Source organism: Lissotriton vulgaris, chromosome 2_2 (genome assembly GCF_964263255.1).
Source record: "Lissotriton vulgaris chromosome 2_2, aLisVul1.2, whole genome shotgun sequence".
Classification (NCBI taxonomy): domain Eukaryota; kingdom Metazoa; phylum Chordata; class Amphibia; order Caudata; family Salamandridae; genus Lissotriton; species Lissotriton vulgaris.
In genome coordinates, this window is record NC_141688.1 from 75,684,719 (window position 1) to 75,701,394 (window position 16,676).

At 47.5% G+C, this 16,676-nt stretch overlaps 1 protein-coding gene across 1 annotated transcript in view; it reads left to right on the top strand.

Moving 5' to 3' along the window:
• The window catches only part of MAN2C1 (mannosidase alpha class 2C member 1), a 362,406-nt gene that overhangs the window by 110,468 nt on the left and 235,262 nt on the right, over positions 1–16,676 (top strand). The gene's annotated exons all lie outside the window — the stretch shown is intronic.

Here is a 16,676-nt window from a genome sequence, read left to right on the forward strand (position 1 = left end):
TCTGAGGCTGGTGTAGCTGCAGTTCCGGCAGGTGAATGGTCCGTGTGTGCGTTTCGGGGCGGCTGAAGGACTGGGTTCTGTAAGACCCAGCGGTGCCAGGGCACAACACCTGAAACCTTCGTGGGTAACCTGCTCCGGCGTACGAATCACAGAGACACGGGACACTTCCTTCGACGTCAAAGATTCAAGGTTTATTTGCTGCAGGGAACACAGAAGTCACGACAAGTACACCACGTGCAACTTGGGGAGACTGCTTCAAATTGGTTCTGTGAATCGCTCCTTTTATACAGTTTTTACCCATACGACAACATGGTACACAAAAGTTTACAACCCAGTTCTCATCATTATCCCCCAGAGGGGTCGCTTTGGTCACTTTGAAACACATGAGGTCCGGAACATAAGTGCGGAAACATTTGGCGGTTCCCAACTGTAAAACCCATCTTCCCACCATTAACAAATTCCAATCAGCAGTAAAACGGATCGAAAATAGGAATGAAGACAGGTGCAGAGGAAGACGGAGACAGTGGGGAGATCGGAAAGGGTGTAAAAGGGGAGGTATCGGGAAACACGAGATACAGGCATCAAAGGGATGTGCCTAATGAGATGCACGGCTGAGACAATAAGTCCGTGCGGCAAGATGAGCCTCGAGCGGCGCCATCTGCCTTACAGTAGCAACCCCCTCGTCATAAAGACACTTACAAAGAACATGTGTCTTCCGCAAATATCTTGGGAGTCCCAGGGTCGCGAAGCGGACAACGTCCGTTCGCTGGCTACTTGAGGGCAAGAGACAAAATGGATGCCGTATCTAAGATGGAACCCGTGGGTACAGATGAAAAACCCACATAACAAACGAACGGTTTAAGTTAGCACAGCGAAACTGCGCACACTTACCAAACTCGTCATTTGCGGTTCATAGATACCAGACTCGACTATATTCGTGCGAGTCGAAAACACCACTTACAATTGTCACGGAACCTCAGACGCTCCTTTTGCCCTCATGTAGGCAAGCACTAGTCGGAATCATATTCGATATTCATCAAACCATCGAGATGTTGTTGTAGCATAGCTCTGTCCAACCGAGTCCCCTTGGTAACAGGTGGTTGTCTTATACACGTTGTAGCACAGAGGCCACATAAGGCAGGACCACACTGCACACAAAGGCAACACGTGAACAGGAACACCACAACGACTCCGATGATCATCAGAATCTTCCAACCCCAAGTCGACATCAGGCCCCAGAACCATCCAAGTAGCGTCCAATCCCCTACATCCACGTGTATGGATTCGGAGATCTTATGCAACCTCGAGATGGCTTGATAGACAGTAGGAGCATTATCTGGAATGAAAATGCAGCAGCTCGAATGGATCACCTTACATACCCCACCCCGATCTGCTAAGATGACATCTAAAACCATACGGTTTTGTAACGTCATAAGTCTCTCCGCCTGAAGTTCTGTGGTGATATTACCAAGGGCACTAGCAGTAATATTAGCTGTCGATTCTACCACTCGGGTCAACTGTCTCAGGTTCCTACTATTAACCATAGGTCCCCAAAACGGGAGGAAACCCTTGAAAAAGTCTCCTGCCTCTTGACCGGCAGTATCCTCTTCGCTAATTACGCCTCGCACAACTCTAGTCTTATGATAATCGGCATCTACAGTGAACGTCGGAGGCAACAAATTTGCAATGAAACATGAGCCCATGAAGTCAGCGGGCAACCATGTGTATGCACGATCATAACAGATAAAGTATGTACCTTTGGCAGCCAGAAACACAGGGGACGAGAACATCGGCAGAATGTAATTTTCAGTGCAAGCACTTGCTCCAAGTCGGGCTTGCGATCTTCGGCCACGACCCATGAGACAAAAATTACCAGTGTGGGGTACGACCCATATCGGAGGCGAGCTTTTAAGCTGCTTTTCGCTAGTGAACGCACTATATTCACCTCTACTTAGGACCCTATAGGCCTGTATCTCTTCTTCGGGAATAAGCGAAGGATCATAGATGTCACTATCTAAATCCTCTATTGCTATCGACAAAGGTTTTTGATACGAGGTAGGACCAGAGTAGGGGGAACGTGGTTCTCGAATGGGGTGGAAACCCAGTGCGCTTCGAAACATTGTTTGAAATGCTCGAGCTGACCCTTGGGAACTATACGGTAACACCAGATATGGAATTCCCTTATCCGTAGTATGTGGCATCAACCCGCACACCCAACAATTAGTAGTGTTAACCACTAACTGATGCTGATGAAGGAGCTGGATAAAGGAATTGTTGCGGAATTCTACACGTCTAGCCTGCTCGTGTTCGGGTAACATATGAAAGGAATGAGGAGAAGCAGTAGAGGTAAGATTGGGGTCAGGAGTAGGAGTAGGTGTAGCAGGTAAGAAGTAAGACATCGTGTAATACACCCCACCCGCCAATAATGCAGAAGCAGTCAAAAACAATAAAAACAGTTGGAATATGAAACATTTGGTACGACTGAGTTGCTGCAGCTTGAATCTGTGAACTTGAGCTCCCTCCAAATCATTCAGCTTCGAGAATGTCATTCCCTACGACCGTCCGCAACGTTTCTTGACGCACTTCGTTCTGTGTAGCAATAGTCAATCCCTAGGAGTTCCCAGGAACCGACGGTCTTTAACCTAGCGTCAAGACCTACTATCCAGAAGGAAGTACGCGCGCGGCCCTACGGCCTTCAATGCACAATATATATATGTATGCAAAAACAAAGTCTCTCAGCTGTGGAAGCAAAAAAAGTACAAGGAATGAAGCTCAATATATATACAGAAAGGTTACAGTAATACGAAGGTTCAAAACTGATCACGGAAAACGGGGTAATGCAAATGCAATCGTCAACACAGCAAAGCAGGATCTTTTATTTGTCCTTGGTGCGAGATCGCAAAAAGTATCGGGTTTTCCCAGGACGTGTCTGCTCGTCAAACAAAGGATCCGTTGAAGAGACAGCGTCCTGCTGATCAGTTGAGTGTTCTGGTCTTGAGTCTTTTGATGCCGATTGTTCAGCAGTGTCTTTCTGCTGCGTTGAGGATTCTCCAACAAGCTGTGCGTCGCTAAAGGGCACAAACGCCGGCAAGGTTTCTGTTTCAGATGATGCAATGCCTCTCCTTACCCACGGGTCTGCCGGCAAAGGGATAGGGACTCTTTTGGTGTGCGTGGCATGCACCCAATTCTTACGTCCCTCGAGACGAACGGCAGTCCTCGTGGCCAGGAGCACTTGATAGGGTCCGGTAAACCTCGGGTCCAGGTTATTCTTGCGTGAAAAGTTTCTTGTCACCACCCAGTCTCCGGGCTGGAGCTGGTGGCCTGGACCCTCCGTCTGCGTCGGCAATGCGTCGTAAACCTGTTGGTGAATTAACCTCAGTTTAGCAGTCAAGTCATGTAGGTAATCGATCAACATTGGGTACTCAAGATCAGAGAACATACCTGGCCTAGGAACCCCCCACACATTCGCAGGACGGCCGAACACTATTTCATAGGGACTAAGCCCTACTCGGGAGTGTACAGTCGCCCTAGTTGACAGTAATGCCAAAGGCAAAGCGGCAGGCCACGAAAGACCAGTCGTAGCCTGAATCTTCGCTAGCTTTAGTTTAAGGGTACCGTTGTACCCTTCAACCAATCCAGCTGACTGGGGATGATTGGCGCTGTGGAATTTCTGATTAATTCCAAGGCCCTTACACACACTCTTCATCACACTTCCAACAAACTCACTTCCGTTATCCGACCACACGACTCTAGGCATTCCATACCGAGGAAAATATTCCTTCAGTAGGATTTTTGCAGTAGACAAAGCAGTATTGTCTTTGAGAGGATAGGCCTCAATCCATCGGGAGAATGCGCAAACCACAACTAAAACGTATTTCAGGTTGTTGCATCTCTCCATATGGATGAAGTCCAATTGAATCACCTCAAAGGGATACGAAGGGGGAGCAAAACTGCCAGGAGGAGTTGGGGTTCCTTTGCCAGGATTGTACATCATACACACCATACAATTCTTCACCAAACGTTCAGCACATTTCGTAATACCATCATTCTTCCATACAGGAGACAACAATTTACAAATACCTTTCACGCTAATATGTGCTAACCCATGCGCCATTGTCACAACGGCCAGCACATACGCATCAGGCAACAACCATCTTTTCTGATCCGACAAATCAATCCAACAACCATTCGCATCCAATTTTCCCGTGCTTTCTTTCCACTTCGTCTTTTCAGTCTCGGTGGCCTCATTCTGAATTTCTTTCACACTTTCGATAGTGTCCTCACACATACTCGATTCTGTAGGCCACCTAACCGAACTCGTCACATACATCCGAGTGCTAAGGTTCCGGGCAGTCTCCTTAGCAGTCTCATCCGCAAACGCATTACCACGACCAACATCATCCGTCACCTTACGATGCGCACTACATTTAACAATCGCAACTTGCGTAGGCAACGTCAATGCATCCAAAAGATCATTCACAAGCTGGCCATGCTGAATCTTCGTACCATGCGACGTCAAGAAACCTCTCTCTCTCCACAATCGTCCAAAACTGTGAGCGACACCAAACGCATATTGGCTGTCGGTAAACACATTCACACGTTTCCCTTTCGCTAACACACATGCTCTAGTAAGAGCAATCAATTCTGCAGCTTGGGCAGAATTCTGATTCAACCTTGCAGCCTCAACAACAGTATTCAATGTTACAACAGCATAAGCAGTAGTCACATCGCCATTCGGCAACTTAAAACATGACCCATCCACATACAATGTGCCATCCGGTTCTTCCAATGGGGTGTTTTTAAGGTCCACTCAACCTTTTGTTTCCTCTTCAGTCCTCAAGTAGCAGTCATGTTCTACTACTTCATCTGACTCTGTGCTAATTGGTAACAAAGTTGCCGGGTTCAGAACATTACAACGTTTTATTTGAATGTGGCTTGCCAACAACGTCAACTCGTACCCAGACAACCTCGCACTCGTCAAGTGCTGAGTTTTCGTTCGATTCAAAAGAGTATCGACTGCATGCGGAACCATCACCGTAAGCATATTATCCATGACCAATCCTGCTGATTGTCGGATGGAGACCGCGGCTGCCGCTGTTGCTCGTAAACAACTCGGCAATGCTCTAGTTACCGGGTCCAAAGTCGAGGAAAAATATGCACATGGACGTTGCTTACCACCAAAAGGTTGCGTTAGAACGCTCAAAGCACAACCTTCCCTCTCGTGAACATATAATGTAAACGGCTTACTGTAGTCAGGGGTACCTAACACAGGAGCCGAACACAATGAATCACGCAGTTCAGAAAAACTTTTCTGACATTCTTCCGTCCATGGTAAAGGAGTTGAAACATCCTTGCACGTAAGAGCCACCAATGGTTTCGCTAGCAATGAAAAATTGGGAATCCATTGCCTGCAGTACGACGTGATACCTAGAAAGGCACGCACATCTCTTTGAGTTTTTGGCACAGCCATTCGCGCAATTGCTGCAATTCTCTCTGGGGTCAACCTCCTTCCCTCCTTTGACAATAAGTGACCTAGATAGGTTACTTCTTGACAACAATATTGGAGTTTAGAAGGGGACACCTTATGATTCAACTCACAGAGATGTTACAGCAACGACACCGTAGCAATTTTGCAAATGTCCTGAGTATCAGCAGCCACCAATAAGTCGTCGACGTATTGGATCAAGGCCGCACCGACCGGCAACCTAAACGCATCCAGTTGACCCTTCAAGGCTTGACTGTAAATAGATGGACTTTCACAGTAGCCCTGAGGAGCGCGTTTGAACCGGAAGCTACGTCCACCGAGAGAGAAACCGAAAAGGTCCCTGCTCTCCTCGGCAATCGGGATGCTGAAAAACGCATTTTTCAAGTCGATCACCGAAAACCATGATGCAGAAGCTGGAATCAGAGTCAGTAGCGCCGTGATGTCAGGCACAACAGGAAATTGAGGAACCACAATTTTATTCACCTCCCGTAAATCGATAACAAAACGATAAACAGGCGGTTTTGAAGGATCAGTACGTTTAAGAATGGGAAGCACAGGGCTGTTGCACACGTTTCCCCGAGTCTCTTCAATAACATCTTTCTCAATCAGATCATAGATGATCGCTAACAGCGCTCGCTCACCATCAAGGGAGATACGATATTGGGGAATACGTGGTAAACGCACATTAGATTTCAGCTGTACAACATAAGGGGAGATATCAAGCAGGCCCACGTCATTTGGACCCGTCGCCCACAAAGACGCAGGAAGAGAACTCAATTCCGGTGGAAGCTTATCGAGAGACAAATACATAGGAGAGACAACCCTCTCTCCTAACGTAAGCTTTACACCCGCAGGAGAACAATACAAAGTTGCGTACAAACGTTTAAGCAAATCCAGGCCCAAAAGATTTTCACCACAACCCGTAGTCAAAATCAACGGAGCTTCTAGCTCACGTGGTCCAATGTTAAGGGGCCAAGGGCGCGAAACTGGATTGCTAACGGGGGCGCCAGAGAATCCAACGGAAACATTTGTTAAGCCAGACAAAGGTGCGCCAGGGAGTTTCGAATGCATGATAGAACTTTTCGCTGCACCAGTGTCCAACAGAAAAGGCTCAACGACGCCCGATGTAGCAACTGCGACGTAAGGCCCTCTCTGATCAACCGGAACTGATACCACTCCCTCTCCTTGTCTTTGGCTGTCCTAGTAATTACTGTCGTCAGTTCCCTGATCGACGTAATAATCGTCTACATTGTACTGCGCAGATCGTCCTTGCGATGATCCACGTTGATCGAAACAATTATTAGAATTGGATGAGTTATCTGAGCGATCGTTCTGAGCACCACGACCTCTACCACGTGATGCCTGCTGCGAACCACCACGACCTCCTCTAAATGAGTTACCACTATTACGTTCATTCAAAACAGGGCAATTGAATTTAATGTGTCCCTCCTGTCTACAATAAGCACATTGATTGTACCCTAACGAGGATCTTTGGGAGGAGGAGTCATTACGATTTTGGGATCTATTCGATTGTGGCTGCGATCTATTCTGTTGTGAATTATTCTGATTCGATCGTGGAGGATACGCTTGCTGGAGCAACACTTTAGTTTTCAATTCTTTCGTCTTTTTATCAGCACGGTCATTCTCTTCTTTTTCTCTATTCTCATAGTATTGTGCCGTAGCCAATATCTGAGCCGAAGTAGAAACGGCCCATGCGCTTTCCGAATTCTTCAATTTATTGCTCAAATCGGACAATAAGTTTGAAACAAATTTATCCACAAACAACCTTTGACCACCCTCAGTACCCATATCCTGTCCACTATGGTCGATGAATGCTTCCTCGAACCTCGTAAAGAAGTCGGAAACACTCTCGTCCTTCTTCTGCTTACAGGCTGACAATTTGTCCCAATTTACCCTCATAGGTGGCATAAGAGTTTTCATTAATGTTATTATTCTTTGAGGGAGAGCAGCAATCAACTGTTCAGGCTTAGCACCACCAACTTGCAACCCATCCGCCGCTACAATGGCTGCCCAATCACCACCTAGTTCGGTTGCGTGATTTTCCTGACGAATCTTAGCCCATACCGGTTGCGGTACGACATTGCCAAACAACATATCGATATCGGCAAGATTCATTACCGTAGCATCTACGAGCTGCGATAATTCTTTGTAATACCCTGCAGGATTTTTGCGAGGGTCAGGCAAAGATTGCTTCACCTGTAACACTTCCGATCTTTTCCATGGGAGATGTATCCATACTCTCTGGAAATGCGTCGGAATAATAGGAATAGCATTAGCATCGCCTGGCATCCACACTGGTGGAACTTCACGCATGGGATATTGGCCAGACTCATCTGGTTGTTTTTCAATATCTTCAACAAACAATGCATGAGGGATTGGAGCGGGACGAAGAGATAGCAATCGTTCAACAGCACGTCGAACATTAGTATCCACTATCAGTCCATTTGCGAACTGAAGCTGAAGATCAGACAGAGCGGTGAGCACCTCGTCAGGCGCATCGGCCGCTATCTGATCATGCAGAAACTTACACATTTCGTTGAACACATATCTTTGAGTTGGTATATTGAATTGACAAAAGGTTTCAAGGACAACACGGGGTGGACTTCTAAGAGGATTTACCATCCAACCCATTGCCATATTATATAGCGCAACGCGTTCTCTGTTTCCAGGAAGCTGACTACGTCTCTGAGGACCATCGGAACCAGCGGACCCATGAACAGGTCCGAGCGAATGAAAGAAGCTAGCCGCAAGAGGAGAATTGCGACTACGAATAGAGGGAGAAGAATAAGACACAGGACTAACAAGAGAAGGAGTAGAAACAGTAGCAACAGCAGGAGTTAACAAAACAGGAGCAGTGGCAAGAGCAGTAGCGGGAGCAGGAGTATGAGGAAGCGGAGGAGCAGTAGGGATAGCAACAGGCAAAGGAGCAGGAACAGTCGGAAGAACGGGTGCAGGTTGAGGAACAGGCGGAGGAGGAATAATAGGTGCAGGAACAGGTACAGGGAGAATCACAGGGGCTGTGGCACCCTGTACGTACGGAGGTGGCGACTTCATAAGATAAGACATTAAAGGATCCTCAACTGGCTCTTCCTTCTTTTCCGACTCCGTAGGCAAAGCGGGATAACATTTATCTACAGTCATACGCTGTAATCTATCAAACACTTCCTTATCCTTAACCTCCTTATCATGCTGAAATTGCTCTGCTTTCTTCACTATGGTAGCAACATTATCTCGCTGATTACGTTTAGTCTGTCTGATTTCTTTCTGTCGGGCTTCTTTGCGCCACAACCGAAAGGCATCAAACATGGCTTTCTTTCTTTCTTTCGAACAATTTAATCTCTAGATTATCTAAGATCGGGGCCTCGAAGCTACCATGAGGTGGCCAACGAAGGTCGCCGTCCTTCTTTGTATATTTAATCCAATAATCGTTAAAGGTAACTGGGCCTAGCCCATGCTTACTATAGAGCTCATACGTGGGAGTTCCAACCGGAGGTTTCGGACACGAGTCCTCCAGTCGGGAATCCATACCACAAGGTCTGAAACAACTAAACAAAGTACTGCGACCAGGCATCTTGCACACTAGCCGAGTTTCACAAACTTCAAGGGTTACGGGATTTACCAAGTCCCAGCAAAGAACAAAACCCTCGGTTTTTGGCGGCTGCAGTCGTCAAACAACACAACAAGGTACGCTAGCAAAGTGTCACCGACAAAAACACTCACACAGCGTTAACAACAAAAACACTCGCTAAAGTGTCAACAACCAAGAACTGTGGGAGCGACCCACAAATACTTAACTCAAAAATCGATGGCGTCACCAGGAAGGCCCGTCAATCGTCTCGCTATACCAAGGTCTACGCCAGGCGCCAAAACAGGTCTACAGTCAGGGCAGCAGTCCGTCGCAGCCGTCCGGAGGCGGGAATCTTCGCGGGAAAAGTCTTCGGGCCACTTATTTCGACAACAGGATCGATGAAGCGGAGTGCACCTTCCCTCGGAGATTTCACACGAAGTTCCTCACGATCGTCGGGCTTGGACCGGTACCACTGATGCAGCCCCACGTTGGGCGCCAACTGAAGGACTGGGTTCTGTAAGACCCAGCGGTGCCAGGGCACAACACCTGAAACCTTCGTGGGTAACCTGCTCCGGCGTACGAATCACAGAGACACGGGACACTTCCTTCGACGTCAAAGATTCAAGGTTTATTTGCTGCAGGGAACACAGAAGTCACGACAAGTACACCACGTGCAACTTGGGGAGACTGCTTCAAATTGGTTCTGTGAATCGCTCCTTTTATACAGTTTTTACCCATACGACAACATGGTACACAAAAGTTTACAACCCAGTTCTCATCATTATCCCCCAGAGGGGTCGCTTTGGTCACTTTGAAACACATGAGGTCCGGAACATAAGTGCGGAAACATTTGGCGGTTCCCAACTGTAAAACCCATCTTCCCACCATTAACAAATTCCAATCAGCAGTAAAACGGATCGAAAATAGGAATGAAGACAGGTGCAGAGGAAGACGGAGACAGTGGGGAGATCGGAAAGGGTGTAAAAGGGGAGGTATCGGGAAACACGAGATACAGGCATCAAAGGGACGTGCCTAATGAGATGCACGGCTGAGACAATAAGTCCGTGCGGCAAGATGAGCCTCGAGCGGCGCCATCTGCCTTACAGTAGCAACCCCCTCGTCATAAAGACACTTACAAAGAACATGTGTCTTCCGCAAATATCTTGGGAGTCCCAGGGTCGCGAAGCGGACAACGTCCGTTCGCTGGCTACTTGAGGGCAAGAGACAAAATGGATGCCGTATCTAAGATGGAACCCGTGGGTACAGATGAAAAACCCACATAACAAACGAACGGTTTAAGTTAGCACAGCGAAACTGCGCACACTTACCAAACTCGTCATTTGCGGTTCATAGATACCAGACTCGACTATATTCGTGCGAGTCGAAAACACCACTTACAATTGTCACGGAACCTCACGGCCTTGAAGCAGGTGCGGCTTCCTCCGGAGTTGAGAGCGTGCAGAGTGCTGGCGTCGTAGTGGCGGTGGTCGTCGTGGCGGGGTCCAGGGGTCCAGGAGCGGGCGGGCACGGGCATGCCTTAGGCGCGCCCGCTACACGTGGCCGCACATCGACCGGCATATATGGGGAGGTGGGAGGGAGGAGCAGCTGGGAGTTGGGAGGCGGGGGCAGCGAATGGGCAGTGGGCAGTCAGGGGGGCGGGGATGCAGGGGACGCAGCGGCGAGGGCGGTAAGGGACAAGAAAGGTAGCAGAAGGAAAAAGGGGCACAAAAAAGAGGGTAAAACGAGTGGCACAGAGGGCAGAAGGGCACAAAAAACGAGTGGAACAGAGGGCAGAAGGTCACAAAAACGATTGGAACAGAAGGCAGACGGGCACAATAAGCGGGGGAAAAACGAGTGGCACAGAGGGCAGAAGGGCACAAAAAAACGGGTGGAACAGAGGGCAGATGGGCACAAAAAACGAGTGGAACAGAAGGCAGAAGGGCACAAAAAAACGAGGGAAAAACGAGTGGCACAGAGGGCAGAAGAGCACAAAAAAACGGGTGGAACAGAGGGCAGAAAGGCACAAAAAACAAGTGAAACAGTAGGCAAAAGTGGCACAAAAACGAGGGAAAACGAGTGGCACAGAAGGCAGACGGGCACAAAAAACTAGTGGAACAGTAGGCAAAAGGGGCACAAAAACGAGGGCAAAATGAGTTGAGCACAGAAATACCGGAAAAACGAGTGACACGGAGGCAAAATACTGAATACAGAAATACAGGGGCAGCTGAGAACAGAAGGCAGAACGGGCAGAGAGGCACGGGGGCAGCAAGGGGAACAGAAGGGAAAACTGGGCAGGGACACATGGGCAGCGAGGGGTACAGCAGGAAAGACCGGGCAGAGAGCACGGGGACAGCGAGGGGAGCAGGGGGAAGAAAAAGGGACACGGACCACGTACAGGTAGCGGGGAAGACAGACAACAGCAGTCACAGACACAACAATGAAAATACAGGCAATACAATAAAAGCAATAAAGCGGAGGATGAACAAACCTACCTACGACCTACCACTGGCCACCAGGGATGAGGCGCAGGTGGTAGGCTGCGAGTGGTGGAGGGCCTCGAACGTCCTCAGCAGCGACAGCAGCAGCTGGGGCAGGGAGACACAGGCGGTGCTGTGCGGAGGGGGAGCGACCTACCTGATCATTGGGATACCCGGTTGAAGACGTAAGCTGAAACGCATTGGCGTCCGTGTTGGACCTATAAATAAAAATCACCACCAGGAACTTTGTTTTTTAACAGTCCAGCCGCACTCTACCCGCATATCCAACGAAGACGACACACAATGTCCGGATGCTCAATATACATTTTAATTTAACAGTATACCAACCCTAAAAACGACAACATACTCAATTGTAAGCCAATTGGCAAGGACTTTAGCACCCTTTTAAGTCCGTAGTAAATGGTGCCAATAGTACCCAGTGCATGGGAACTAAAGAGCTTTGGTCTGCAGCATGTATTGTGCCACCTAAAGGGACCCACACAAACACTGAATGCAGACTGCGATTGCAGTATGCGTGAATGGGTGCTAGCCTTTTTGAAAGCACTCCCTGTGTGGCATGCCCAAATGTACTGCATGTCTTATATGTAAGTCACCCCTACAGCAGGCCTTAGAGCCCTATGGCAGAGGTAATTATATTACATGTCGGGGCACATCTGGTATCATCCAGCTTGCCACCACAGACAAGTTTCTGACCCTCTGTGAGAGCCTGATCTCTCAGAGCCCAGAAACAATGCTTGCTACGGAGAAAGGTGTTCACACCTCCTCCATCAGGATGGCGAGTTATTTAGAACATCAAGGCCAGAGGCTTAAAAGCCTCTGCTGCCTTTGATATCCCCCTCTGGCTTACCTCCAAACCTAGGGAATGCCACCCCCTACCCTGCCACGAGAGCAGGTGGGAAATTATCAGAAAACAGGTCACACTTACATGCAAGGCACACCCGTAAGGTGGGCCACTTGAAGTGGACAGTCAAAGAGGGTTTCACCATCTTGTTTTTGCTGAAACTAGGAACTGTGGATCAGGATTAAGCCTGATATCTGATGTAACGTGACTTGATGTGCCTTGGGTCCTTGCCAATCTGGTTTCCAAGGCCTACGTACTTTCCCTCAAACTGTATCGTTTGTACCCACAATTGGTACATCTCTGGCCACAGGTAAGCCCTTGGTAAAAGGTACCATCGGTACCAATGGCACTTTGACCTGGGAAGGCCTCTAAGGTCTGCAGCACCTATTGTGCCACCCTTGAGGCCCTGCACCTTAACAGCCACACACTGGCATTGCAGGCTGAGCAGAGGTGTCATGGCTCCTCTCCCAGGTTAGGCTCGGTCCACGAAGGGGATGTTTCAAAGGCCTGCCATCTCAGTCTCCTTCATCTTGAAGATGAGGGACCCAGACAATTATGGAGAGGCGCATGCTCCCTCCCACTGAGGGGTGGCATACTAGGGGGTGTACCCACAGCAAGAAAGTGACCCATTGGTCCCTACCTGCACACCCCTCTAACAACCCTAAATTTAGTATTTAGGGGCAACCCTGAACCTTGCCTTCTCAGATTCAAAGAAGGAACGAAGAGCCATGCTAACACAGGAAGTAGAGGACACCAACTGCTTTGGCCCCACCCCTACCACCATGTCCCGCCTCTAACTTGACTACAGCAGAAACCCTGACATGTCCAGCAGCCCCCAGAGTCCGGAGGATCTCCCCTGCACCCATCTTACAGACTTCCAACACAGAACCAAGATCCAGGCGGCTCCACAGTTTTGCACCACCCTGCCACCGACGCCCACGGTCGGAGTTTGAGTGGCCCAACACCACGAGGAGCTCTCTCCAGGGGTCCTGACCTGGGATTTGGTGATCCCCAACCTCCCTCAAGCATACACCTGCAGCCTCAAACTGAAGGGTCCCCTCGACCAGAGCTGGTAAAAACACCAGATGCCAAAAGACACCCCTGCACTGCCAGTTGGGTGACCCAACCGGCGGTGTCCAAGCATCCCACAAGAACCCAACTTACATCTCCAATCGGTGGTTGCCTTCAGGAGACCTGCCTGACTGATCCTTTCAGCCTCTATACCAATCTGGAGATCACCATTGAAATCCACAGGGCGCCTGACATCTCCTTGGCACACTGCGTCTGCCGCCTCTGTGCCGCTGATGGTGCAGGTCCTGTGCTGATTGTTGGCCCCTGCAGTGCTGATCCCTACCCCTGGAACTTTGCTCCCACAGCCAAGTGGCCTGCTCAAAAGCAGTGCCTAACTAAAGGCTTCCTTACCCCTATTAGCTATCATTGGGCACCTGCACCCTGCACCCGGCCGCCCCAGTGCCGCTGGTGAGTTCCTACCTGGACCTTGGTGTTCCTCGGTCCGAACTCCTACATGTAAGTTCGTTAACACTCTTTATCCCATAGGAACCAATGTTACGATTTTTCTGTTCCTAAAAATGTGTTGACTTGTGTTTTTGTATGAAAGAAAAGAAATTGTACCTTAAACGTCGAAAGGTCTTACCTTTGTATTGTATGATCCACAGTGTGATATTTAGGCATATCATCCAGCGTAGTTGATGTAATCCAAAAGTTGCATAAAAGTAATCATAAGTAATTTCTATGTAATTTAGACTGTTTTCAAAGTATATACAAATCTGTAATGATGGTAAATCCATTTCCTATTTCTACACCTTTTAAAGTTTTACAATTGTAAGTACATTTTACCTACCTGTACCAAGTACTGCTTGGTTCTAGAAATAAAACATAAGTGTACCTTTTTTATACTTACCTAATTGGTCTGGATTCTGCCTGTAAGTGTGTGTAATCGGTCCTTGATTGAGTGGATACAATAAATGCTTAACGCACCCACCTGATGAGTCTAACTGCTTGACCACACTACCACAAAGAGAACTGTTAGTAATTATCTAATTTACCCTCTGCTATACCCCCGGGGATCCCCTGGACACACTATACCTTAACTTTGGTATTGTATATACAGAGCCAGCTTCCTACTGACTTCAACTATGGCTTCTTTTTATTATTGTACAATCTCATCTCTAGACATGGACATGGACAATAATGGTGCTCTTTCTGGTGGTTTTAACTAACTAAACAATACATTATTTGATTATTAACATCTATCCCGTATGCAGGTGTGCAGAGTGTAATGGGCCATTTATTAACTTTGTTGATTGTAGGGAAGAGACTGCGACTCACGAGAGACAAAGCCTCGATTGAGTCAAGATTTCCCACCCTCAACAATGGTAATAATGGCATATTCCACTCTCTGCATCTGCGTATATAGTGTATGCCATGGCAGTTTTTCTATATGTATTGATTTTTTTTAAAGTCAAATATGAGCAGCAAGGTAACATCACTTTGTAGAGTTCGATTATGGGAGTGATTTGCTGATGTAAAGTAGTTGTATCGTACAATGTGTGAAGCCATAGTATGTTTTTTGCATGGAAATTTTGGTGTACTATGGCTATTAACTGTAATGTATCTTTGCCCTGTAGTAGTACAGTTGCTCTAAATAAAATATTTCATTGAGCTATGTTTATTCTCACTGCCATGGCATACACACACACATTATCTATCCAATAGACAGCTCATCGCTCATACTCTCTCTCAACAACTCCCAGATCTACTCAGAGACTCCCACACCCACTCCCAGATCCACTCAAAGACTTACGCACCTACTCCCCGACCCACTCAGACGCTCATGCACCCACCTAGACACCCACTCACAGACCCACTTAGATATACACACACACACACCCACTCACACACACAGTTATTACACCGATTGAGACACTTGCACTCACTCATACACCAACTGAGACACTCGTGCACGCACTCACACACTAACTCTTATAGGTTACAATTAGGAAATCAAATTTAAAAAACGTAGCTATTCACTGAAAAAAACAAATGTTACAGGGACGTTATAGTTGGGAAATGTAATGTAAAAACCTTATAAATTCACTGAAGAAAACAAAGGTTACAGGGATGTTGTACTTAGGCTCAGATTTCACTCCTGCAAAACCAGAGAAATTCAGCAGTTATAGTTACCGAAGCTAACTATAACTTATGCCCCCGCAATGCTGCTCTTATGACCTCACATATTACATCACTCATGGCATGGTCAGTGACATCACTCATGACAACACTGATAGCATCTCAGATAACATTAATGATGACATCATCCAGTGAGTGTTGGTTTTTTGTAAATATATCTGAGACTTAAAGATATATACTAAGCTACTGCATAAGTTAAATTAATATTCTTTCTGCACTACTACTGTGTGATACTATATTTAACATTTGTCTATTGAGTGTCTGTGTCTGTCCGTATCTGTCTGTGAGTGGCTGTCTGAATGGCCTTGTGAGTGGCTGTATGGGTAAATAGGTGGATGTGTGAGTAGCTGTATTAGTGAGTATGTGGGTGTGTGAGTGGCCATATGGGTGGGTGAGTAGCCGTGTAAGCGGCTCTATAGGTGAGTGACTGGGTGTGTAAGTGGGTTTGTGAGTGAGTGGTTGTTTGAGTGAGTGTATGGGTAAGTGAGTGGGTGTATGAGAGGCTGTATTGTACAGACAGTGTCTGTGAGTGGCTGTGGGGTGAGTGAGTGGTTAAACGGATGTGTAAATGCATATGCAAGTTGTTTGGGTGAGCGAATCAGTGTGAGAGTGGCTGTATGGATGAGTGAGTGGCTATGTGAGTAGCTGTATGGGTGAGTGGTTGACAGAGTGGCTATGTGAGTGGCTCTGTGGATGAGTAAGTGGGTGTGTGAGGGGCTCTGTGGATGAGTGAGTGGGTGTGTGAGTGGCTGTGTTGGTGTGTGAGTGGGTATATGGCAGGCAGTATGGGGGTGTAAGTGAGTGGGTGTGGTTATGTGGATAATGTCTTCAGTGATGTCATTTGAGATGTCATCAATGATGTCATTGACCATGTCATGAGTAATGTAATATGTGTGGTCATACGCAGTGCATTGAGGGGTGTAAGTTATAGTTAGCTCAACTATCTAGAACTGCTGAATTTCTATGGTTTTGAACGCATAAAATCGGAGCCTAACTAGAACGTCCCTGTTACCCTTGGTTGTTTCAGTGAAATTTTTTTTAAAGTATGCTTGT